Raw genomic sequence first — 27,695 nt, 5'->3', positions numbered from 1 at the left:
ACCCATCATCAGTAGTTAACTAGTAAAGTTGAATATAAATTTAAAGAAAAAGCATATGATTTTGCAAAAATGGGTGACAGATCAGAAGATTGGACAGGATGTAAAGAATAGAACATAATAAGAACATAAGAAATAGGAGCAGGAGTAGGCCATCTAGCCCTTCGAGCCTGCCCCACCATTCAATAAGATCATGGCTGATCTGTCGTGGCTCAGTTCCACATTCCCGCCCTCTCCCCATAACCCTTAATCCCCTCGCTTATCAAAAACCCATCAACCCACGTCTTAAAAATATTTAGCGAGGCAGCCTCCACCACCTCAACGGGCAGAGAATTCCAGAGATTCACCAGAATGTCAGATTAATGGGGGGGGGGGGGAATATTAGAGGACGAGAGAAAGCTTGCTTCTATAGATACTTAAAGAAGAAGAATTAACAAATAAACATTATTCCTTTAGAAAGTGAGTCTGGGGGATTAGTAATGGAAATTAGGAGAAGGCAGATGAATTGAACAGCTATATTGCATTGGTCTTTATTATGGAGGATACAAGTAACATACAAGTAAATCTGGAAATGAAAGCAAGGAATTCAGGAAAGTTATAATTCAGGGAAATGGCATTGGGCAAATGGTTAGGGCTGTGAGTTAACATATCCTCTGGTCTAGATGGACTTTATCCTAAGGTCTTATTTAAGGAAGGATGTAACTCTATAAGAAACAATTCAGAGAAGGTTTGCTAGACTATTATCAGGAATGGACACTTTGTCTTCTGAGATCGGGTGGGAGAGGGTAGGGTCACGTCCATTGAAGTTTAGAAGAGTAAAAGGTGACTTAGTTGAAATCTTTAAGATTCTGAGAGGTCTTGACAGAATCGATGTGGAGATGATATTTCCACTTGTGGGACAACTTAGAACTAGAGGTCACTGTTTAAAATTAAGATGCTGTTCATTTATGACAAAGGTGAGGAGAAATGTTTTCTCATAGAGCCATAGAGCACAGAAACAGACCCTTTGGCCCATGTCTATGCTGACCATCAAATACCAATCCATACTAATCCCATTTACCAATACTTGGTCCATAGCGTATTATGCCTTGGCAATTGAACTGTTCCTCCAGATACTTCTTAAGTGTTGCCAAAGTACCTGCCTTCATCACCCACTCAGGAAGCATATTCCACATTTCCAGTGCATTCTGCTTTCTCTCAGGGGTCATGAGTATTTATAACTCCCTTTCTCAAAAGATGGTGGCGGAAGCAGAGTCTTTGAATATCTTTAAGGCAGAGCAAGATAGTTTCTTGAAAACCTTTTGCTTACAACTGGACCAGCAGATGGGCACCACAACAGCTCAGTGACTATCACTGCTAGCTGTGCAGATACATGGATTTGGGCCCGTGTCTGTGGGAGTTTGCGCATTCTCCCTGTGGTTGCGTGGGTTTCCTCTGGGTGCTCCGGTTTCCTTCCACACCCCAAAGATGTGTTCTTATGCTGACTGGTGTAACAAATTGTCCCTAAATTATTCTCCCCTTAATCTGGTTTCCAATGGGGGTACCACAAGCATAGACACGGGTCAAGGGTGGAGGAGGAAAAACACATGTTAAGATGGTGGCGCAGGCTCGTTGGGCCGAAGGGCCTGTTTCCTGTGCTGTGTTGGTCTTTGTTCTTTTGCACCCTTGCTTATCGGGGGAATGCGGGAATGTAAGGTCGAAGTTACGGTCAGATCAGTCAGGATCTTTTGGATCATGGGGCAGGCTCAAGGGGCTGAATGGCCTATTCCTCTCCTAATTCATATGCTGATATGTTAAAATGGCTCCATTATTTGTAAACATGTTTACATTATCACTACACCCACCATGCAGAGGTACTCTTCGCCAATACTCTGATAGCATCAGAAATGTTGAAGGGAAGCTGGCGCTGAATACATTCCCAGTCATAAACTCACTGCCACTCATTTGTGCTCGATGCTTCTGATTAGTGAATAACTGCCTTTAATTGACATTGTGCTGAGATTAATGCAGGAAGCTTTCATGGCATCACGAGAAATTCTTTATTCTGAAATTTTAACAAATGAGTGAACAGGTTAATTGAGGAATTGATAGGTTCACGCCAAATCAATCAATGATTTGCTTCTCATTATGCATCAGGCAACATTGATTTTTTATCCATTCACAGAACATGGGTGATGCTGGCTGACTGGCATTTACTGTCCATCCCTGATTACCCTGAGAAGGGGTGGCTTGCCAGGCCATTTCAGAGGACAGTTGAAGTCAACCTGTTGCTGTGGCTCTGGAGTTATGCAGCCTGACCAGATAAGGACAGCAGATTTCCTTTCCTAAAGGATATTAGTGAACGTGATGGGTTTTTCCGACAATGGTTTCATGGTCATCAGTAAATTGTGTGGCTTAAGTAGATTCTTAATTCCAGATTTTTTTTTGGTAAACTCAAATTCCACCATTTGCCATAGCAGGGTTCAAACTCGGGTCCCCAGAAAATTAGCTGAGTTTATGGATTAATAGTCGAGTGATAATAACACTTGGCCATTGCCTCCCTTTACATGGGCACTTTGTCTTCTGGGATCGGGTGGGACAGGATAGGCTCATGTCCATTGAAGTTTAGAAGAGTAAAAGGTGACTTAGTTGAAATCTTTAAGATTCTGATCCAATTTAAATTAATTAATGCAGAGAGTTTGACCAAAGTTGGACTATTTTACATCTTTCAAAATGGCAGCAAAACATTATTAGGGAACAAATGACCTAGTATGCATATGGATATTTTAGTGGTATATATGGCATAAAGAAGCACAGGAAAATGAGTTAAGTTCATTACGATACTCGAGGCAATTTGCCTCACTTTTCCAAAGCTTTGCACAACAGGGTACGTATAGATTGTTATTAGGAAACAGCCTACCAATCTTTCCAAAAGAGTATGCAAAGCTATAAAAACATTTGCCTTGTTTTCCAAATGCTTAGAGCAGACCTCCAGAGAAAGATAACTCACGTCAAATTCATGCTGTTAACATTTATTTGTAGAAGCTAACAAACAAGAAGCTAACAAACAGCCAAAATAGAAATGCCTTCAGCATAAACGCCAGATCCCAGCATCAATCCTCAATTCTACTGATCTGTTTGAGAAGGAGTGTAACATCTCTCCAGGGTGCACAAGCACATCAAGTGGTAATGAAGACACTGTGCATTATGTCCAACACAGCACAGAACAAAAAAGCTTAAAAGAGCATTTTATATAAGCATGTTGTTGATGTTGTAATAGCCACTCTTGGAAATGTAATAGAACCATGGGAAAAAAAGTACTGCTTCGCAAACTAGATAATTTTCAATGGCTGCCTGAAATCTTAACTTGCTAGTTTCTTCGGGCAGTGGAAATTTGAACAACGTGAAAAGGTTTATTGTTCTGTACTGCAGTAGCTAACTTGCTCAAAGGACCTCATGGGAAAAGTAACCACCCGTGATTAAAACAGGTTTAACATGAGAAACATAATTTAATATGTGTTTTATTAAAATACCGAATGCTGTTTCTCCACTTGACAAATATAACACCTGCTTTTAATTTAATCAGCTAACTTTAAAGTCAAATCAATCAGATACAGGATTCCCTCTTTTTGAAGTTTAAATGGCCAACAATTTCATGAATGAGTATTTGATGAGCCTGACAGTGTCTATGTAAAAATAACTTGAACATAAGGCAAGGAGCTTTAATGCAATTTACACTGACTTATACGTTCATTAGAAAAAATGTTTGCCAAACACTTTTTAACCAATTTTTTTCTCATGCATGCCTGAAAAATTAGACTTTCTGCACCGTGGGAATGTGTTCCAGATTGCTGAGACAGTTGATCAGGGTTTTGTCTTGCGTTACTGCATGTTTCTAAGTAGACTTGAACAGCCTAACTGACTAAACTGAGCTGGTAGGGTGTCCTGCCTGAAAATTGACACTGGTTTAAAAAAAAGTGTCTAAACTCGCCACTGATATAAAGGACATTTATCTTTAAAACCTGCCTGAAATTCATCTTCCAAAATCAGATATGAGCAGGCAGGAATAGGCAATGCTGCTGCCTGGTTTTTCCGCTTACGTCTCAACTCAAAATAATACCATTGCTGTATAACTGGTGATACAAACAGCACTCTAGTTACTCAGGGGTGCTAGTCTGTTTGCTGAACTCTTCCTGCTCCCAGTCTCAGTAAATTATTGCAGAACTACAGCGATCCGTATTTACTTTACTCTGGTGCAGTACATGATGCCAACACTCCAGGATTGACCTGGAGTCTCTCGGAATTGAACACTAACTTCCAGGATGCTGTTGTGAGAAGCTCAGGAGAAGAATTGTAACAGACAGGTTTAACAAAATTGTGCTTTAATCTTTTTTTTTGAATACTCATTTATCATAGAATAGATCAGAGAAGCCCTACAGTGCAGAAGGAGGCTGTTCAGCCCATCGAGCCTGCACCAAAAAAAAATCCCACCCAGGCCCCATCTCCATAACCACACATTTTTACCCTGCTAATCCCCCCTGACACTAAGGGGCAATTTAATTTAGCAATCAACCTAGCCTGCACATCTTTGGACTGTGGGAGGAAACCGGAGCACCAGGAGGAATGCCATGCAGACATGAGGAGAACTTGCAAACTGCACAGAGTGACCCAAGGCTGGAATTGAATCTGGGTCTATGGCACAGTGAGGCAGCAGAGCTGACCATTGTACCACCGTGCTGCCCACATTAAAAAGCATTGCAGACAGGAGACAAAGGTTGTCTTGGGAACAGTTAAGATTAATCCAACTACAAATGATGAGTTTGCTCCCTTTCTCAACGGTGTGGAAGCTGATGTGCCTGGAGGATGGGCCAATGGCTGGAGTGTGGGGCAGGGTCGTTAGTGCTGTGAAGCCTCCAAGAATATAACTGAACAGGGTTGACAACTATTCTGTAATGTCTGCAGAACCTTGAGATTGAATTGCAACTATAAACTCACAGCTGGGTTAATGCTGTATTTTTTTTTTCACTGGTCCCCTCCCCATACCTCCTCTTGAATACTGTTTGCTGGGATGGCAGGCACATTCTGGCAGTAATAATTAAGCTGCAAACAGCCACGTGCGAGGCCCCAGCAATGTCAGCCGATTCTTCCAGCACAATTGGAGATGTGAGGGAGGGAGGAGGAAGGGAATGGTCTAAGATTCAAGTCCATCCTTCTCCCCGTTCAGCATTCAGATACACCAGCAGGGTTACTCGATACAGCTGGTAATTTCTTTTGTGAGTATCTTTTTTGAGTTTCTTTTGTGTGCATCGCTTGGATGCACTAGATGTTTTAGCAGTGGTGCTCTAAACTCAAAAAAGTAATAAATAGGACAAAAGCACAGAAGATAAAAAGATGACTGGTAGTCGGAAAATAATAATAGTGTTGGAGGTATGTGATTCTTTATGTTAGACTATCAATATACTCTCAGATGAAAGTACCTCAGAATCTGATGCTAAATGGCATTGCCATGTGAAGTTTTAGATGTGATTAGAGATTAAGTATTGTCATGAAGTTTTACTATGGTGATAAGAGTCATTGATTTCATTTCCATACTAAGAAAGAGATTTTTACATTAGTCATTGGTATCATTACAAAACTAACTTTCAACAACCTTGGCAAAATATAAATTAAAAATTAAAATGAGAATATATTTCAACATATAGTTTTTGAAGCAATGGGCCTCATGTGTATAAGTGGACGGGTTTTAAATGAGTTAGAATCTCACCCAGTTTATGAAGACAAAGCACAACTCCAAATTTGGAAACAGATGTACTGTGCAGATTGGTCCTCAGTGATTGGTCAACAGTGAGCGCTTTGAACAGAGCAATTCATTTATAATGTATTAACTACTTTAGGAATAGCATATTTTCTCTCAGCGTTAGATTTCCTGTTCCACTTCAGGTATAAGAACATAAGAACATAAGAAATAGGAGCAGGAGTAGGCCATCTAGCCCTTCGAGCCTGCCCCGCCATTCAATAAGATCATGGCTGATCTGTTGTGGCTCAGTTCCACTTTCCCGCCCTCTCCCCATAACCCTTAATCCCCTCTCTTATCAAGAACCCATCAACCCGCTTCTTAAAAATATTTAGCGAGGCAGCCTCCACCACTTCAACGGGCAGAGAATTCCAGAGATTCACCACCCTTTGAGTGAAGAAGTTCCTCCTCAACTCCGTTCTAAACCGCCTCCCCTTTATCTTGAGGCTGTGCCCCCTAGTCCTACTGTCTTTTTTGAGCGGGAAGAGTCTCTCCACCTCTATCCTATCCATCCCATTCATCATCTTATACGTCTCAATGAGATCTCCCCTCATTCTTCTAAACTCTAACGAGTACAAGCCTAGTTTATTCAGCCTCTCCTCATAGCTCAATCCCCTCAACTCCGGTATCAGCCTAGTAAACCTCCTCTGCACTCCCTCCAGGGCCAAAATATCCTTGCGCAGATGCGGCGCCCAAAAATGCACACAGTACCACATTTAAACAAATGTTTTTATTCATTTGTGGGACATGGGCATTGCTGGCTGGCCAGCATTTATTGCCCATTCCGAGTTACCTTTGTTCAGAGTCAACCACATTACTGTGACTCTGGGGTCACATGTAGGCCAGACCAGGTAAGGATGGCAGATTTCCACCCCTTAAGAACATTAGTGAACCAGATGGGTTTTTCAGACAATCGACAATTGGTTTCATGATCATCAGTAGATTCTTAATTTTTTATTGAATTCGAATTCCACCATCTGCCGTAGCAGGATTCAAACTCAAGTCCCCAGAACATTAGCTGAGTTTTTGGATTAATAGTCTAGCGAGGCCATCAGCTCTGATTTGCAAAGAAACATTGGAAATGCTGGATGATAAAAGGCAAGATCCATCAAGTTCAGCATCCACAATCCCAGTAGTTGAATGATACAATGATATTGGGGTTGCTGAATAATCATGGCAATAAATCTCCATCAATTAGTCAACTGGAGATCCAAACAGAAAGAATCCCACAGCAGTGCAGAGCTTAGATCCAAAGTCATCTGTTCCTCCCAGGCACGCTGCACTTGCCATATGCTATATTTCAAATTACGTATAGTATATCCCAAAATATTATTTTCTTCAATATATCTATCAAATTTGCATTTGAATGTATCTGTACAAACTACACACCATAAGGATCTATAATGGAAATCTTTAACAAGACAGTTACAAGGCAGTAATATGATCATACGTTTCAGTGAATCTCAGTTTATAATTTAATATCATTCTCTGGTACTAATAACAAATACAGTTTTAGATGAAGGGTTAGTATACTCTTCGCCCATTTATATGTGGGCAATAACTTATCGTAGAGGAACTATCAATCTATACTCCATCTATTAGGAAATTAGCAAAAGAAGATAAATGTTGCCTAATTACTGTACTGAATGTGTATGCCTGATTACTGGGACAGATTTTCCTCTTCTGTACTTGGGTATTAGCTAATCACTAAGTCCATGTAATGGAGCTCAGCTGATCTTCGTTCCAGATAAACTTAAGTTGCTCACTGTTTGACGCTAACCGTGGACAGAATTTAACCTCTCGAGAGTCTCAATCCTTTTATAATGCATGGTGAGATCCCAGAAGGTAGTGGAACCTTCACAATGACCGGAATTCTCCGGTCTCACACGCCCCGCTACCGCTGCCACAGCTGAGTTCCAGCTTTCCCAACCAACCAGAGTGAGTGAATATGATCAGCTGACTGTTTAAGGCCCAACCATTTAAAGGGATCTTTACAACTGCCAGGACCTAGAAAGGAACATTACTGATGCAGTATCTCCAACTCAAGTGGACTGCAATGCGGAGAGCATGACGATACAAATCAGGCAGCATATTTGTCGCAAGCTCAAGTCGCACTCCTGGGCCAGGATTCTCCGGCTGTCCATGCACCCCGCCACTGCAAGCGAGGACAGAGAATTTGGCGCTCAGCCAAATCTTCATTCACTGCAGTGGGACTGGAGAATCCCACCGGCGTGAACAGCCAGAAAATTCCACTTATGAATTAAAGAAAAATATGTATTTTGAAGAAGTTCATTTTAGTTTTCCAGTCAACCGGTTGATCAACAAACATTATTCAGCATGAAGCACGCTTTCACAACTAAGACATACATGATAAATCTTCCAGTGGCTACATACCAGCTGAACTTCAATGGAGTGGAAACTGAATAATCCTGCTGGATGTGAGAGTGATTTAATTGCCAAAGTGTTCAGTACTCATTGTGCTGGGAATCTAGATATTGCAACAAATCCAAGGGTTCTCGTTCTGACTGGCCTCATCATCAGATGCAAAGTGATCACGGCCCTGAACTTGCTGGCAACAGATTGCAAAATCTACAGCTGTCAGCAGCAAAACTCTGGAAGGAGCAGAAAGTGAGGCTGTTGGGGGCTATGGTGGTCTTGATGCCACTGCCAATGCCTGTTCATCTGGACCATTTGGAAAGAGATTCTTCCAGGAGGTGGCAGATGTCAGCAGTATCCTGAAGAGAAAGGTTGAGCTTTGTGAAGTACAGTTATTCAGTCATGTCCCAAAATCAATCTTCTGCTGTGGAGCCTGTGCAAAGGGTGTTGGGGAGGGATGGTACTATCACCTCCTGTGAACGGTGACTTTGTGTTCACCCCCTCTGCCTGGTAGAGCAGCAGGTAGAATCATAGAATCCCTACAGTGCAGAGAGAGGCCATTCAGTCCATCAAGTCTGCACCAACCACAATCCCACCCAGGCCACATCCACATAACCCATGCTTTTACCCCTTGACACTAAGGGGCAATTTAGCGTGGCCAATCCACCTAACCTGCACATTTTTGGACTAGGGGACAAAACTCAGCACTCTGGAGGAAACCCACGTAGACATGGGGAGAATGTGCAGACTCCACACAGACAGTGGCCCAAGCCAGGAATTGAATATGGGCCCCTGGTGCTGTGAGCCAACAGCGCTAACCACTGTGCCAGTGTGCAGCTGTTGACGGTGTTGCTCTTATTCAATTGCACAGCCGCGTCAATGTTTGTCAGTGTGTTGAGATGATCAAAGGGCAAAGTATGGATGGGTCCTGAATTTCTTGATTGCCCCCTCCCCCCTCCCACCCACCTCCCCAGTGGCCCCTGAGAATGGTGGACAGCGATGTACCACCCTGCTGCTGTGGCTGCAGCAATCTTTCCAAAGGCAACTGCGGAGTGCTGGGTGGGCAGAGAAGAGAGCGCAGTTGAGACCACAATCAGATCTGCCATGATCAAACTGAATGGCAGAGCAAGCTTGAAGGGCTGAATGGCCTACTGCTTCCAAGTAAGGCGTCTGGTCCATTTAAATGCCAATCCAAATTCTACACTGTACACATTGGACCCAGTTGTTATTCTCACTCTGGACAGGCAGGGGATTGTGCTCAACAAATTCTGACCAGTATCATCTGGTGTCTCAAGCCTCAAGAAAAGTCAGTCTTTGTTTTTCTGGGGCTGGGAGGAGCAGGAGTGTTCATCTAGACTGCACAAACCTGGGTCACTGCTGCTTCACCCTCCCTAGTTCATGAGAGCGGGAGCTTCCTACTTATTCACTTTATGGCGCTGCAGGCTGGCCCAGTTGCCTGATATCACGAGGCCTGGGGCCAGTGGGCCATTCTGGGGCTCTCAATCCCAGCTCACAGATGGACATTCTGCTGGCCAGCCATCTGGAGAAAGACCTTGCCGATTGTTGCAGGATATGAGGGATGTGCCAGAAAGATCAGTGATAAGAAAGTTCTTTGAGTCTTTAAAAGCGATCATCCCATACAAAGTGCTGCTCAAGATCTCTTGCAGCTGCCAGAAATGCTTAGGAGAGCATTTCTTATAAACTCCATTTAGCCTGTAGGTTTTCAGAGGTGCAGTGAAATCATTTTTAAGTATTTCATAGGAACATAGGACTTAAGAGCAGGAGTAGGCTATTCAATCCCACAAGCCTGCTCTGCCATTCATTATGGCCATGGCTGATCTGATTGTGTTCTCAACTCCACTCCCGTGACCTTGTCTATCAAAAATCTATACAATTTGGTCTTGAATAAATTGAAAGATCCAGCCTCCACTGGTTCGTGGGCACAGAATTCCACAAACTAACCACCCATTGAAACAAACAAATTCTCCTCATCTCAGTATCAAAAGGGAGACGTCCTATTTTGAAATTGCAATCCCTCATTCTAATCTCCATCACAAGATCAAACATCTCCTTGAATTCACCCTGTCAAGTCCCGTCAGGATCTTGTATGTTTCAATGGGATCACCTCTCATTCTTCCAAACTCCAGTGGGTTTGGGCACAATTTGTTCAACCTTTCCTTACTGGATCAGCCCGTCAGCCCTCGCTCAAGTAGTTCAGTGAACCTGCGCTGAACTGCTTCCAAGGCAGATATATCTTTTTTTCAAATAAGGAGAGCAAAATTGTACACAATGCTTCAGATGTGGTCTCACCAATGTCCTGTGCAGCCAACATTCTGTTTGCCACCTTGATCTCTTGCTGTATCTGCATACTAACTTTTTCTGATTATTTATGTATCAACTGAACATCTTGGTTATAATAAAAGAGGCATTACTCTGTGGAAGCTAGAAGTTTTTCATGGATACAGGGAAAAATCTGAGCTTACAATTACTATTTAACATCATTTACAAAGCTAGCATAGGCTAACTTCTGCAAATGAGTTAACAGAAGGTGACTAGCTAAAGGCCAGGCAACAACTGTTTCTTTTCCCCCAGTTTGCAGTGTTTTTAATTACAAATACTGTGCAGAGTTGGCTGTGAAAAACTTGAAGTAAGGTTAACAGGTAATGTCTCAACGTGATGTAACTGATAATTGCTGTCTGTTTAGAATTCCATTGAATAAGTAGAAATTTGGCAGTTTGTAGTCCCGCTTACATAATGGTTGCTTGGTGAAACTGGGGACAAATGGGGGAAACGCTAAGTTTTTATTGTTCTTTTACGGGATGTGGGCATCCCTGGCTAGATCAGCATTACTGAGGGACGGAAACAAAAGGAGTGTCCTCCCACCCATCCTCACCTGGATGTAACACACTGGCATCAATGAGCCCTCACAAAGCCCTCAGATACTACGGCCGCAACACATCACCTGCCCTGTCATCCTTATTTTGTAACTTACTTTATCATTCATAATAAAATTATAATTAATAAGCACTAGCACTAATATTCCACTTTATTACTACTAGTTACTATTAATAAAACCTTACTATTAATAAAACCTGACAATTATTAATAAATTACCCAAGTTTCAGGAGTTAAATGAGCAAAATACTCACTAATCAATCACTCACCTGTTGCCTGGGATGTCCACACTTCTTGAAAAATGAAACCACTATTACTCTCCATGCTTTTTTTAAAATTTCAGTGCAGGGTAGATTCTATTATTCCTCTAAAAGGTAACGATGAAATTATTTCAGTGGGCCACAGAATTGCTCTGCCCAGGAAAGCAAAAAGTTGGTAAGCATTTGAACAAGCGCGCTGTTAAATCTCCTGCAGCAAGCAGAAAGGTCCGGACCCTGAGCTATTAGAAATCTGCTCTGACTAACACTGCCATCAATGTGAGAACTGCCACATGGAAGTAGTTTTGCCATCTGTGCAAATTATCACAAGTGGGAGTGCCAACAGAATTGTGATTTTGAACAGCGATTCTCCACCCAGCTCTTTGCCATAAGGACACCTCGTGTTCCTGTGTTCCCAAGATAGCTGCAAAAATTAGCCTTGCTTAGCTGTGGACTTGACACTAAAGCGTCTGTGTTTGTGCCTGACTATCCTCTGCAGCCTGTGCTTTTTGTTGGTCTGTTTGATACATGAAACAATTAGTGTGTTTGGGCAGTGCCAGATAATGTGAGAGAAATGTGAAGCAGCAGCAGCCCAGATACATTCCATATAACTGTGGTCACTTCATCCCAGTGCTGACTGACAGCAGACAGTAGTCTGAGGAGCTTTAGCCTCAGTGCTATAAACTCCTTTGTAGACACTGATGTTCTTCTTTCTGATGGGACAGAGCAGGTCATTTCTTTTCCTTTTCCATCATCCAGAGAAACTCTTAACGAACTTGACAGTACTTTTTGGAGTTGGGATTCTGAGTTGCCTGGAGGAGAGTAGGAAAATTTCCTGCAATCAAACTAGGGGGACAAATTTCACAGCTTCTCTCAGCCAGACTGCATGCTTTTCCCAAGGCTCAGTCATAAAGGGGCCCTTAATATTCCTGCCATGGTTAATTTTAGAAAAATGTGCCTCGAGTGTGTTGTAAGATCAGGAGGAACACTAATGGACTGCTCGCACGTGTATAATGTAGCTCTGAGGACTCCTATCACACCAAGAGAAAGGGAGGAAAATCATTTAGCAAAAGTGAGAGACAGAAGATAAAACGTAAAAGCTTCCCATTTTGCTCACTGTGATATTTTCCAGCGGATTTAAAGTTACCTGGGATTGCATGCAATATAATGCTGTTTTTGTCTCAGTGGTGTCTGTAATACCAATTTCTAATTCTCTCAGGGGGGTTACAAAATGATCTTTCTTGTTGCATTGATCATTAGATTTCATGTGAACAAGAAACCATGAAGGTGTTGGGATGAAGTGACTCACACCATTCACTGTCATGTAAGTCTGTATATTCATTCACTCTCTTGGGAATCAAACAACATAAGAAAGAACATAAGAAATAGGAGCAGGAGTAGGCCATCTAGCCCTTCGAGCCTGCCCCGCCATTCAATAAGATCATGGCTGATCTGTCGTGGGTCAGTTCCACTTGCCCGCTTTCTCCCCATAACCCTTAATTCCCTTGCCTACCAAAAACCTATCTACCCGTGACTTTAATATATTTAGCGAGGTAGCCTCTACCACTTCAACGGGCAGAGAATTCCAGAGATTCACCACCCTTTGGGCGAAGAAGTTCCTCCTCAACTCCGTTCTAAACTGCGCCCCCCCCCCCCTTATCTTGAGGCTGTGCCCTCTCGTCCTGCTGTTCTTTCTGAGCGGGAAGAACCTCTCCACCTCTACCCTATCTATCCCCTTCATTATCTTATACGTCTCTATAAGATCCCCCCTCATCCTTCTAAACTCCAACGAGCACAAGCCCAGTCTATTCAACCTCTCTTCATAGTCCAACCCCCTTATGTCCGGTATCAGCCTAGTGAACCTCCTCTGCACTCCTTCCAAGGCCAAAATATCCTTGCGCAAGTGCGGCGACCAAAACTGCACACAGTACTCCAGCTGCGGCCTCACCAGTGCCCTGTACAGTTGCAGCAAGACCTCCCTGCTTTTATATTCAATCCCCCTCGCTATAAAGGCTAACATTCCATTCGTCTTCTTGATCATCTGCTGCATCTGCAGACTGGGTTTTTGCGACTCATGCACAAGGACCCCCAGGTCCCTCTGCACCGTAGCATGCTGCAGCTTTTCGCCCTTTAAATAGTAATCCCTCCTACTATTATTCCTGCCAAAGTGGATAACCTCACACTTGCTAACATTGTACTCCATCTGCCAGGTCCTCGCCCTGGACCTGGAATCTGAGCTGCCTCAAACCGCTCTCTGCACAAATGTCCGATTCACACAAAAAGGTCAGGAAGGCGCCATTCAGCTTTGCCGGAGGACTTGCAGACCTTCATGGACAAAAAGGAAGCTCTCCAGCTTCCCTACTTCCCAGCCCCCTGTATGCTCTCTGGGGGCAAAGGTGTGGCAGAGGCCCTCTGTAGTCACCACACAGCAGAGTAGAACAAAAAAAAAGTAATGACCCGATTAGAACAGTGAAAACAACCCCATAGCTTTATCCCTTTGCCCACTGTGACAATCATCCGACGGTACAGGCCAGTAACTTTGGCAATTGTTACAAATAAAAGTTTGGTAAAATTAGGTTTTGGAACAAAGTGAAGGGGGTTCATCTGAACTCTGCCAAACAATAGGACAGAGTGGGGCAGCTGTTAGAGATTAGGGTGACACAATGGTTAGCACTGCTGTCTCACAATGCCAGGGACCTGGGTTCAATTCCAGCCTTGGGTGACTGTCTGTATGGAGTTTACACATTCTCCGCATGTCACGTGAGGATCCTCTGGGTGCTCCAGTTCCCTCCCACGCTCCAAAGATATGAGAGTTTGGTGGATTACCCATGATAAATTGCCCCTTAGTGTCACGAGGATGAGTAGGGTAAATACGTGGGATTACAGAGACAGGGTGGAAATGTTGTAGGTGAAGGCTCAATAAGCCAAATGGCTTCTTTCTGCACTATAGGGATTCTATGATTCTAAATACAGCCTAGGTTGTTTCGCTGGAAAGAAGACACAAGGTGTTCACATTTGGAGACAATGGCAGCAGCATCAGTGCCTACAGTGATTAGACTGCTAATCTCCACATCCAAGGACGGTGTTGAGACTATCAGGTTCTAAACAAATATAATTTAAACTGTCTATTTACTTTCAAGATAGAATAGAGCTGGAGGCTAAAGAATAGCTAAACAGAATTTCTACCTGGATACCAGGCCCACATGAATCACATTGCATGAAGATAGGCTTTCGGAGGGGAAGGGTTTCCAATATATCCCTGAAAACTCTCAGATACAGATAGCCAAGACCCAGGAGGGAGCAATTAGAAGCCAAAAATCTTTATGGTTCATGTGCAGGAGTGGGGTGAGAGCTCGCACATGGTTCAAAAAGACCAAATTCTGAGGGTCTATATTAGCACAATAGTCTTAAAGAAAATCCTTCATCATGAAAGACAATTCTAGGGTTGAAAGTTACCAGATTATGAAAGGAAAATAATTCCCTCAAGATCTAAGAACCACTTTTGGCTAGTTTTGAGATAATCAGATGTCCACCTAATTAGAATATAAATTGTGTCAGTTGTGCTAGAAGGAAAATGAGGAAAGTTCTGTTCAGTAGTTTAAATTTCTTACACAAATAATGTTGAGTCAAAGTTGCTCAGTTTGCTTGTTACAGTAAAAGTCTTAACATGTGAAATTGTGTTGTTTCGTCCTTTCAGTTATTAACTGGAAGTTCTAATTTCTTTTTAAAGTTACTAGTCTATACAGGATCATAACACAATTATTTCACTCACTTAAAGGCCAAAAAACTGAAGTTTTTCCATGAATGTCTTTGCATGACCGTGAACAAAGTGTGGGGTGAGGGCAAAGAACTAGGTGAGATCAAGAAGTCATTAGTGGAGAACTAGACTATTAACTTCCCGGTGGCCTGAAGTTGAGTACCTATCCACATGTTAATTCTTAATGACAGTAAGAAGTCACACAACACCAGGTTAAAGTCCAACAGACTTATTTGGTAGCACAAGCTTTTGGAGTCTCGCTCCTTCATCAGGTGACTTGTGTTCACAAACAGGGCGTATACAGACACAAACTCAATTTACAAGATAATGGTTGGAATGCAAGTCTTTACAGGTAATCAAGTCTCAAAGGTACAGACAATGTGAGTGGAGAGAGGGTTAAGCACAGGTTAAAGAGATAGATGTGTACTGTCTCCAGCCAGGATAGTTAGTGAGATTTTGCAAGCCCAGGCAAGTCATGGGGGTTACAGACAGTGTGACATGAACCCAAGATGCCGGTTAAGCCATCGTCATGCATGCGGAACTTGGCTATCAGTTTCTGCTCAGCGACTCTGCGCTGTTGTGTGTTGTGAAGGGGCCACCTTGGAGAACGCTTACCCGAAGATCAGAGGCTGAATGTCCAAGACTGCTGAAGTGGTCCCCGACTGGAAGGGATCACTCTTGCCTGGTGATTGTCGAGCAGTGTTCATTCATCTGCTGTCATAGCATCTGCATGGTCTCCTCAATGTACCATGCCTCAGGACATCCTTTCCCGCAGTGTATTAGATAGACAATGTTGGTCATCAATTCTTAATGATGGAAAGTAGCAAAGTGACCCAGGTTTCACATCAACAGCCCCTATGGAATAACTCAGCCCTGCAACGTAACCAACTTGACTGTGTGTTTTCCCTTCTGCAGGACCACAAGACCTAGGAAGGAGCTATGCAGAAGGAACGGAATGAGATGCAGGAGGAGGGAGGATGAAGTGTTTCAAGTGGGAACAAGGTCATGAAAAAGAGACAAAACAACTTCTTGCTATCTTGGAGAAGGGTGTGGGAGCAACCTTGCGTTTTATTCTGTAGATAGAACATAGAATCCCAACAGTGCAGAAGGGAGCCAATCAACCCACCGAGCCTGCACAGACTCTCTGACAGAGCATCCCACCCAGGTCCACGCCCCACTCTATCCCCATAACCCCACACATTTACCCCACCAATCCCCTACCCTACACATCTTGGGACACAAAGGGGCAATTTAGCACGGCCAACCCACCTAACCTGCACATCTTCAGACTGTGGAAGGAAACTGGAGCACCCTTAGGAAACCCATGCAGACACGGGGAGAATGTGCAAACTCCACATGGACAAGACCAGAATTGAAGCTAGGTCCCTGGTGCTGTGAGGTGGCAGTGCTAATCACTGTACCAATGTAATGTTGGTTGACTGCCTATTGAGCTGCCTGATAGAAACACTCCTTCCTGTGAGTACAGGAGGTAAAACCTTTTCATCCTGTTTTGCAGCCTTGCTCAAATCAAATTTTATTGTCAAAGATCTATATTCGTGCTTTTTTTTTAGGATGGTGACAATTGCTACTCAGCCAAGTGTTTTCTTTTTGGACATTCATAATAAATCAATTGTTATTCCTGGTTCTGTGAAGAGATATGATAGATTAGGTGTTTCAAAGTGAATGAATCTGTTTGCGCATTGGTATTACAGTGTGTGGATGCTTAAATCTTGTGTATGGGTGACACAGTGGTTAGCACTGCTGCCTCACAACGCCAGGGACCCGGGTTCAATTCCCAGCTTGGATGACTGTCTGTGTGGAGTTTGCACATTCCCACCGTGTCTGCATGGGTTTCCTCCGGTGCTCCGGTTTCCTCCCACAGTCCAAAAGACATGCTGGTTAGGTGGATTGGCCATGTCAAATTCTCCCTCAGTGCACCCGAACAGGTGCCAGAGCGTGGCAACTAGGGGGTTTTCACAGTAACATCATTGCAGTGTGAATGTAAGCCTAGTTGTGACTAATAAATAAACTTTAACTCTAAATCAAAGATAAAGGGCTTGATTTTCAGTCCAGGGTCAGAAGTCCAATGCCCAGATAATTCCTGATGTGGAGATGCTGGCATTGGACTGGGTTAAATACAGTAAGAAGGCTCACAACACCGGGTTAAAGTTCAACAGGTTTATTTGGTGGCATGAGCTTTTGGAGCACTGCCCCTTCATCAGGTGAGTCTCACCTTGGAAGGCAGGCAATCTCACGGAGCAGAAAATGACCAAACAGCCGACTGAAAGATACTGCATTCAGTCTATTAAATCGCTGCATGCCATAGATTTCTCATCAGTAAAAAGAAAAAAAATCACTTAATTGTTTCTGTACTGAACCCGACAGCTAACCACTAATGTGCAGCAAACTGAACATGACTGGTGATCAGAGAAATGGAAATCACCTTTTGGCCTTCCCCAGTCTTTAACAAGCTCCTTCAGGACCTTAACAAGTCTCTAATTGGAGGCAAGGGAGTTCTTGAGTCTTACCTCCCACTCCTTCCCCTACCAGCTCTCACTCGGAAAATTCCAACACATCCCAGAGGCGTCAGGAACACATACACGCCAACTTGGGAATGTTATTTTCCAAACACTCCATTCCCACACAGATTGAAAATCAAAGAAAGTTTAAAGCATAAGAATGGTTCACCTATTCCATTTGTGTCAGCACCAGCGTAATCCCTTTTTCCAGCATTTGGTCCACAGCCCTGCAGGTTATGATACCTCAGGTGTCTGTCCAGATACCTTTCAAATGAGCTGAAGCTTCCTGTCTCTACTACCCTTTCAGGCGGCGAGTTCCCATCCCCAATAGCCCTCCGAGTGAAAATATTTTTCCTCATCTCAAAATTCTTAAGATCAGTATGGTGAATCACTGCACCCTATTGATTGTTCATATACAGTCACTTTTGTCTGTGATTCACCACTTCTTCTACACAATGTCCGCCTGTTAAGAACAACAATTTTCTTTCAAATGTAAAAGCGTTGCCACGGAAATTACTTGCTGCAAAAGGTTTCCTCTCCCATTGAGCGCTTTAATAACATTATTACTGTTCCTTTTTTCCATCACCCAGTAACATCATTTCCTAAATGATGCATCCAAGGAATGCTGATAGTTTCCAGTAATGTCAATGCCTTTTGGACCTTCATATATTCCATTAACTTGTGCAACTATTTCCAAATCTCTATCATGTAATTAAGATCACATTGACTCTTTGAGTGATATCGAACACTGTGCCACTCTATGCTGCCTTTGCAGAGGCAGTGGTGAGCCAATCGCTTTCTTGGCAACTGAGGGGGGTGGAATGGTTGCACAGTGGCTAGGACTGCTGCCTCACAGCACCAGCGACCCAGGTTCAATTCCGGCTTTGGGTGACTGTGTGGAGTTTGTATGTTCTCGCAAGTTTGTGTGGGTTTCCTTCAGGTGCTCTGGTTCCATCCCACAGTCCAAAGATGCACAATTTTGGTTGATTGGCCATTCTAAATTGCCTTTTAGTGTCAGGGGGACCAGGAGGGTAAATGTGCGGGTTAACTGGGATAACGTCTGGGAGGAATTGTTGTCGATGGGCTGCCTGGCCTCCTTCTGCACTGTAGAGATTCTATGATTCTTCTAACTGGATAACTTGCTATGCCATTTCAGAAAGCAGTTAAGAGTCAACCTGCAGTCTAGAGTCATGTTTAGACCAAATTGGATAAGAATGGCAGTTTCTACCCCTAAAGAATGAATTACTACCCCTTACTGTTACCAATTATTCATTTCAGATTAATTTAATTCACTGAATTAAACCTCTCCATATGGAATTTGAACTCATGTCTCCTCATCTACAGATCAAAGTGATCTATTACATATTTTGTTTGATCTGGTTATAATTTAAAAGGGAAAAACTCCAAAAAAAAGTGCATACATAATAAAGCTTTGCCCTCTAGTAACCTCTTTAACAAAACATTTCAATTATTCATCCAATGAGTTAACCATCATGTTACCCTACCTAGCCCTCACCAAAAAGCTGTTTGAATTCAATACCACAGATTAGGTTGAAAACTGTGATGTTCTCGTTTGTCATTTGTCCATTTTTCAACACAAACGCAAACAATAGCTGGTGTAATAAATTTTTCAACATTCATACTGAATATAGCTGCCTCATTATCTTTATGGGAAGTGTTAAAGAATCAGTATTACAGACGCACCATGACAGACTGCTGATTTTTCATTGCCTCCAACAGAATTACATTCACAGGAAGCAGACTCTTCAAAGTAGCCTGTGCCCAGATTTTTCTTGGCAGTTCTAACTCGGGAGGAGCAGGCAATGCTTCTGTTGGATGATTATTTAGGAACACTGGCTCTGAATTTTGCAGGGATCATTGTCTTTCTCACAGCGTTTGAGTGGTATCTGTTCAGAAGCTGAATTTTAATCACGGTGTGAAATTCTGGTGTTGTGCAGTAGATTTATCAAGTGGGCATCTCCCCCATCATCCAAGCTGGGATTTATGGCTTGGGGATGAAAATTAAGAGTGGCCAGAATGGTCTGACTGCAACCCACCTCAGATATTTGGAGAATATGAATTCTGGCCTGCATTTTGCAAAAACCTGGTTGCAGACTGACAGAAATGAGGACATGTTCCTTTGACTGCAGACAACACTATATTTCTCCATTTATTCTGATGTTTTGATCCCCTTGTTGGATGGTTGGGGGAGCAGCATATCTTGGGGCAGTATTGTCCATTTCTTTCTCCAAGGCACACTGGGAGATTCCCGCTGGCCGGAATGGGGTGAAGTTTGATCAAATTCTGCACTTGAAGTCTCATTAATTATGCACAAGTGAACATCTGGCTGGTTGGGAATTAATTTGTCTGCCATCAGCTGGTGGATTCGAAGATCCAGCCACCAAACTTAAACACCAGTCCAACACACTCATATCACTCTCTCCAACACGTTTGCCTTCATGAGACTGTGCAGGATGTCAGGAAGCCAGAGGCAGAAGGCTAGCAGCCTGTACCCCAATTCAACTAGCATGTCCTCAAGGCCTTGATTGGAGGTGGGTGCACAGGCACATCCTCTATTTCCAAGGTAGCTCAAGGAAGCACACCAACCTCATATCTCCAGCCTGAGAGGCCACTGTCTAGGGCATCAGTACAGCTAGCAAGCGCACCAGAAGCATTGTCCAGTGCAGGAAGTGGACGCATGATCTCATCCATGGCTTGTACTACCTGTTGGACTTTAACCTGGTGTTGTGAGACTTCTTACTGTGTTTACCCCAGTTCAACGCCGGCATCTCCACAACATGGCTCATCTGTTCTGCCAGGGTAAGTCCTCTCTCAGCTCTCTCCACTCTCAGCATGGCATCATCTACTCAACTGGTTACTCTCTTCACAGGACTCACACATCTATTTCACAGAAGGCACATAACAATACTCATTCTTACATTCACATCACCACCATCCCATCTGTCAAGTTGCTCACAGTCCATCTTTTGGCCCTGCTAGAGATGTCTCATCACACACAGAGGCTAGTATTTCACCCAACCTCGGATCAATGCCCTCTGATCATGCCTTTTTTTCATCTTCATACAGGATAAGCTGACACACAACAAGCATGACTGAGCCCAGGGCTGGGGAGGGACGGCCGAAATCACTGCCTCACTGAATTCGAGGCTGCACTTTCCAGGGAGTACCTCATGGACACATCCCACAGCAGTCAGAGACAGGGGCAGCCCAGATATTCCGCTACCCACTCAGTCCCATGCAGAAGATGAGTCCCTGGAAGTGGCTGCTAACTCACTGATGGGGATGCAAAAGGCAGGAGGCAGAACATCAGGCAGAGATTGGGCAGTTAATCAGTGGACTACAGTGAATGACAGTGCAAGGTGGCAGGGTGAGAGAAATTAAAATAACGGATGTCACCTCTGGATCATGGGTGAGCTGTCACTGTAAATAAATTCCACTTACTGAAATTCATTGGATGTGAATGTTTTGGTCAACTGAAAGCATTTTGATTTTGTTCTTTGGAATCCTCTTATCTCAAAGCTAAGCCTTCTCACACTCAGTCAGTGTCCCATTTTAAGATTAATATTCATCTGGTGTCAATCTCAGTACAAGTGTTCTCTGGGCCCTTATGCATTGTCAGGGAGCTGTGTGTACATCTTTACAAGGTGTGCGTGATGGAAAGTTTTGTATCCTTATTCCTCAAGGGGCAGCAATGGTTGAGGACAGCAACGATACCGTACCAGAGTCTTGGTCTCATTGTTAGCGTCCAAATCCAAAGCTGACGAACATGAGGGGCTGTTGCCATGAAGTCAAGTCTATTTAGTGTCACAAGTAGGCTTACATTAACACTGCAATGAAGTTACTGTGAAAATCCCCTAGTCGTCTCTGGCACCTGTTTGGGTACATTGAGGGAGAATTTAATATGACCAATGCACCTAACCAGCACATCTTTTGGATTGTGGGAGAAAATCGCAGCACTCAGAGGAAACTCATGCAGACACGGGGAGAACGTGCAAATTCCACACAGACAGTGACCCAAGCAGGAAACTGAACCTGGCGCTGTGAGGCAGCAGTGCTAACCATTGTGCCACCATGCTGCCCCACATGGAGTCCATATGCGCACATTTGTGGGTGCAGCCTTTTGCACCATGCACTCTTGGGGAGCCTGTGAAAGCCATGAAGCTGGTAAACCTCACAGCCAATAAAGAGACCAATAGCCCAGTGTGGCAGTGCACCCACCCTGCCTCGTATCCATCACAGACTTTTGCATGGCACTTTGCAAACAGTGCCGTCTGTCAAGGCCAGTCTGGCATGAAGCTGGAGGGCAGGAAATGGTATGCCACAGCACAGTGGCATTCAGCACATCAGGAGCAATGCAATGCCATGGCAGATGCAGGCTCTGTATGTTGCACTCACCTCAAAACCTCGAGTGAACTGTGGTCTACATCGTGCATGACCCTCTTTTGCAAACAAGGTTTGCTGCCAACGTGAATTGCCGCTGGCATGAAGCAAGATTGGAAAGATTCCGACAAGCAGCTGTTTTAATGAGCATTTGTGAGATGCAAGGAAATGCAAATAGTGTTCATGCCACTGGGAAGACCAAGCTACCATTGACCTGCCATTGGCAGAATGTCACGTTTTTACACAGCGGGTTGTTGAATTTTTAGCTCCCACTGGCTTCTCCGCTCCCATCTGCCACCAAACCTGCCATAGACCAGATGGGAGAATTCTGCCCTTGGAGTGGGCAATTCAGCTGATTTTCTATTCTTGGATTTGTAAATCAAGGGAGAGCGTGAATGCCATCCCCCATTACCACAAATGTTGTAGTCGAGCATCCTACCTCACAGGGGTCAGCACATCCAGAGTGCAATGGGATAGCCTCATCCTGGGATATCAACTGACCTGATCATATACTCCACCCTGCCAGGTCAACATATTGCCTGGTGATCAAGCAAAGCTCTATATTGCAGTTTGCTCAGGGTTATATATCAGGCATCAGCTTGAACGCAAATTGTAAAAACAATCGGGTTCTGAAGGCCAAATCCTTCTGACTTTTTCTTTCCCCAGTGAGAGATAATGGCAGAGTTCCGGAAGCTTTACAATATATATATTCTGATCCTGCTCTTCACAAGGTAGCAGCGTCAATCATTTATGGCACGCAAGTCAGAAATTACAAAAAGGAGACAAAATGAGGAAATCAAAAATAGGGCCACATATGTTGTTATTTTTTCACAGCAGTGCCTCCAAGGTTTAATGCTTCAAGCCAGGAATTCCAGACCCGGCTCTATAGACAGCTCATTTCCCACAATCTGCATATCTCAAAACTGGAGTGACTGCCAGCAGGGAGGTACTGACGTTGACAATATTTTACTTGACAGTGACTGCAGAATATTCCACAATGCGATGTATAAAATTGTAATGATGCAGGTTGACTTTTACAATAATGGGCCAACTTCATTACAATCAAAACCAGTTAAATTGAAATGGCCTGGTAACATCAAACTGACCAACAGACTAATCAAACACATCCACACTGATATGAGAGAGTTCTCGGTGGTTGTCAGTTTAATTCTGACCTTAAAGTATTTTTTTTTTGTTTTTAGCTAATGGTTAAGTCTTTGTACCATTCAAACATGATGTAAATAATTGCTATGCATGAATTGTTGGGGCTTACAGTTGGCTTAACAATCAAATAACAAGAATTATTAATTTTGCTAAGTAAATTATTGTGACTCTTTCACAAATTAAATTTGTCTAACACAGCAGCAAGATTGATGCATGCGGCAGCTATTCATTTATGAAACGTGGGCGTCGCTGGCTAGGCCAGCATTTATTGCCCATCCTTAATTGCCGTTGTGAAGGTGATGGTGAGCTGCTTCTTGAATTACCGCAGTCCATATGGTGTAGATACACCCACAGTGTTGTTAGGGAGCAAGTTCCAGAATTTTTCCCCAGCAACGGTGAAGGAACAATAATATATTCCGAAGTCAAGATGGTAAGTGGCATGGAGGGGAACTTTCAAATGGTGGTGTTCCATTATGCCTGTTGCCCTCATCCTTCTGGAGAGTAGCTGTTGTGAGTTTGAAAGGTGCTGTCAAAATAGCCTTTATTTATATGGCTGTCCAGTTCAGTTTCTGGTCAATGATTATTCCCAAGATTTTAGTGAGGGACTCAGTGAAGGTGATGCCATTGAATATCAAGGGTAGATGATCATTGCCTGGCACTTGTGTGGCATGAATGTTACTTGCCACTTGTCTGCCCAAGCCTGGATATTGTCCAAGTCTTGCTGCATTTGAACACGGACTACTTCAGCATCTGAGGAGTTGCAAATAGTACTGAACATTGTGCAATCATCAGCAAACATCCCACCCCTGACCTTATGATGGAGGGAAAATCATTGATGCAGCAGCTGAAGATCACATAATGATATTTTGAAACTGAGAGGACTGACCTCCAACCATCATACCATTTTCTTTTGTGCCAGGTATGACTCCCATCAACAGAGGCTTTTCTCCAATTCCCATTGACTCCAGTTTGCTAGGGCTCTTTGATGCCACCATTGGTCAAAAGCTACATTGAAATCAAGGGCAGTCACTTTTCCAAGCTTGAATCAAGGCTGCAGTGAGGTCAGGAACTGAGTGGCCATGTCAGAACTCAAACGGAGCATCAGTGAGCAGGTTATTACTGAGTAACTGCTGCTTGATAGCACTGTTGATAACCCCTTCCATCACTTTCCTGATGATCGACTGATGGGCGGTAATTAATCGGGTTGGGTTTCCCTTGTTCCTTGTGTACAGGAAAACCTGGGCAATTTTCCACATCACAGGGTAAATGCTGGAATTGTAGCTGAACTGGAACAACTTGGCCAGGGGTATGGAATGTTCTGGAGGACGTCTCAGTGCTGTTGCTGGAACACTGTCAGCACTTAATCTTTGCAGTATCAAGTGCCTTCAGTCATTTCTTGATATCGTGTGGAGTTAATCGAATTGGCTAAAGACTAACACCTATGATGCTGGGGACCTCTTGAGGAATGGATGGACCGCCCACTCAACACTTCATAGGGAAGTTCAGTACAAATGTACTCCAAAGGCTGCAAAGCTCTGCTCAGTAGTGCCTCTGGTGCTGTCTTATGGATGTTGTGAGTAGGGTTGGCTTCAAGCATAATGGCCCAAATCGTCTGGGCAGCTCCAATGATAACTTCCATTTTCAGCCAGGACTTCCAGTTCCAGCTAAAACATGGATGGTCCAATGGTCAAGGGCAAGACCAGTGAGCATATAGGAGAGTGGAAGGAAGGACATGCCCCCTTTGTATAACACCTGCTGCCATATTCAGGTAAGATCTTAAAAGTCTCAAGTCTTTTAATGAATAAGCGTGTTTCAGTGAATGGACGAGTGCGTGTGTGGGTGCATGACTGAACAAGTAAGTGGGTAGGCAGGTGGAGAGTCAGATGGGGGGGCACTTGTTGGGTCAGGTTGGGAAGAAGTTAGTCAAAGGGGTAGAGTAGTTGGGTCAAATTCAGCAAAATGGTCGGGTCAGGAAGGTGGTTGGGTTGGTTGGATAGTCGAGTCGGGGAGGTAATATAAAGGGTTAAGAGATGAAACACGCTAATATATGACACAGATGATGTTGATCCACTGACATCAGTCAGTCATGTGTTAGACTCTCACTGCAGAGAGGCTGGAAAACTCAGCCTGAGAGCAACATGGCTACTCTGTAGGCTGTTTGGAAGCAGCACTGATAAACACATGTTAGGCAGATACCCAAGTATGCCTACAGTCTGTCCAAGAAACAAGTACCACACCCAAGGTCCACAGGTAAAAAGTCCATCTCAGAGCAATCAGGTCAGGTGGACAGTCAGTTGTGGGCTCAGTCCCAGTTTTCATTTTAGTTATGCTGGCTAATCACTGAGCTAGACAAGGAACAGGATTGTCTGGACTCTCCCTTTGGTGGGATCTTCCAATCCTGCTGAAGTCAACGGGGATTTAAATAGATCACCGTGTCTGCCATGGGAAAACCTGCCATGGCAATACTGGAAAGCCTCAGTGCAGGATTAATCAGCATAACATTTCCTGGGTTCTATCCAGGAAATACTGCCTTTTTGGCTCAAGTCACCAATCCTGAGGTCAGAGCCATTCACACAGGATTTGGAGAAGCAATCCATTGGAAGTTACGAGTTTCCAGAAAATCACAGTGCATCTGCAATCATCAGGACTTCCACAGTGTCGTGATTTAAATCCAGATCCCACTGCTTTGGACATCAGAAGATTTGAGCCAATGTTTTTCAACCAGCACAACAAGATCATGGGATTTCGATTTGCACTAGCTGTAGAATCATAGAAACCCTACATATGGCCCATTGAGACTACCTGACAACAATCCTACCCAGGCCCTAACCTCATAACCCCAAGTATTTGCCCTGCTAATCCCCCTGACACCAAGGGGCAATTTTATACGACCAATCAACCTAACCTGGAATCTACATTTAAAATTCCTCGATCATTTGGTTGATGGTGGGCCAATCTAGCATGGTTTAAATGAAACTAAAATGCACAATTTGAAACAAATAGATAGTCATTATTTCCTCGATTCCTTAGAAACATCCTTCATAGCTTTCAAAATATACACATTTTATTTTGCTATATAGTTTTCCAATGTTATATTGTTCACTGTTGAATGTATAACTTGCCAGCTGAGAAGTGAGGTCTTTGGTGGTGTAACTTTATAAACAGCCGGAGAACGTACAAAAAGAATCACGCAAGGTTGCTACAAACTCTGATCTTAATCTCGGTGTGAGTAACCACTGTCCAGATAAGACTAGGTTTTAGTGTATCCAGAGTTTTTCAGTGAATATTTCATTAAAAAAACCTTACAGTAGGAGTAATATAGATTTCTAAATAATATTGATGGTACAAATAAAAATTACCATCAGATCACTGGCTCATTAATGTTGTGCTGTCAATATATTGTTGCGCTAATTTTATAATATTGATTTTTCATGTGCTGAACACTTCCTCATTACTCAAAAGGTTTAAAGGTGATGCAATATGGCTTGCCAGCAGTCAATTTACTGAGCGATTACACTTTTTATAACCATAATACAGGAACTGGAGTCTCCAAAGTGCAGAATTATAGCTTTTTATCATATTAATATTTTTCTAACACCTGCCGATGCCTAATTATAAAATATGAACATTGAGGACTGGCAATCATTTATTATTCATCCCTCTATAGTCCAGCCATGTTCGAAGAATGAAATTACTGTTAATTATATCAATCAATCAGACATGCTATCATAGGATCAAGTCCCTTTGTTTTGCGCATTGGAAGTTTTAATCCTAAAAGCTTACAAATGCAAATTGATGCGAGCTGTAATTGACTGAAGCTGGATCTTGGACTTGTAGCCAGCAAGTTCACTAATGCAATTAGCACCAGCATTTGACATTTTATGTGAAATTTAAACATTTCCAAGGTGCAATAATAAATGCTTTGTCCATTCAATTTGAACTGGAATATCATTAAAGTCAAGGGAGGGGTTTTATGGGGGCTTCTTCTGAATTGTTTAAGATGTTCAGTTCAAGTGTCGATGTCAGCTTGCGGTTAATTACATCAATTCCCTGCTGGGTCAATATGAAGGGTTGAGAGAAATAAACAAGATTGTCCATCAGAACCTACATTAGCTGAATATTCTAATAGTTCAAAAGGGTGATCAGTAGAATCAGTCATCAATTTTCAAATGGAAAAAGACACAAATGAGATGGGGAAAGAAAGCTTGGGAAATACCCTTCACCCTGTTCATAATACTATAAGATATAGGAGCCAAACGAGGCCATTTGTCCTATGGGGTCTGCTCCGCCATTCAATCATGGCTGGTAAGTTTATCAACCCCATTGTCGCACCTTTTCCCAGTAACCTTTGATCCCCTTACCAATCAAGAGCTGATCTATCTCTGTCTTAGATACACTCGATGACCTGACCTCCACAGCTTTCTAAGGCAATGAATTCCATACATTCACCACCCTCTGGTTGAAGAAATTGCTCCTCACTTCAGTTCTAAAAGGATCGTCCCTTTACTCTAAGGCTGTGTCCTTGGATCAGAGTCTCTCCTACTAACAGAAGCATC

The 27,695-nt window shown here is 43.2% G+C and overlaps 1 protein-coding gene and 1 pseudogene across 4 annotated transcripts in view; both read right to left on the bottom strand.

Moving 5' to 3' along the window:
- The window catches only part of rbfox1 (RNA binding fox-1 homolog 1), a 1,792,700-nt gene that overhangs the window by 1,212,158 nt on the left and 552,847 nt on the right, over positions 1–27,695 (bottom strand). The gene's annotated exons all lie outside the window — the stretch shown is intronic.
- On the bottom strand, positions 22,356–22,509 carry LOC145355224 (U1 spliceosomal RNA; annotated as a pseudogene).

This window comes from Carcharhinus amblyrhynchos, chromosome 18 (genome assembly GCF_965287045.1).
Source record: "Carcharhinus amblyrhynchos chromosome 18, sCarAmb.v2.hapA, whole genome shotgun sequence".
NCBI classification, from domain to species: Eukaryota; Metazoa; Chordata; class Chondrichthyes; order Carcharhiniformes; family Carcharhinidae; genus Carcharhinus; species Carcharhinus amblyrhynchos.
Note: the sequence above shows the minus strand (reverse complement) of the source record. Positions and strands in the feature narration are given on the sequence as shown.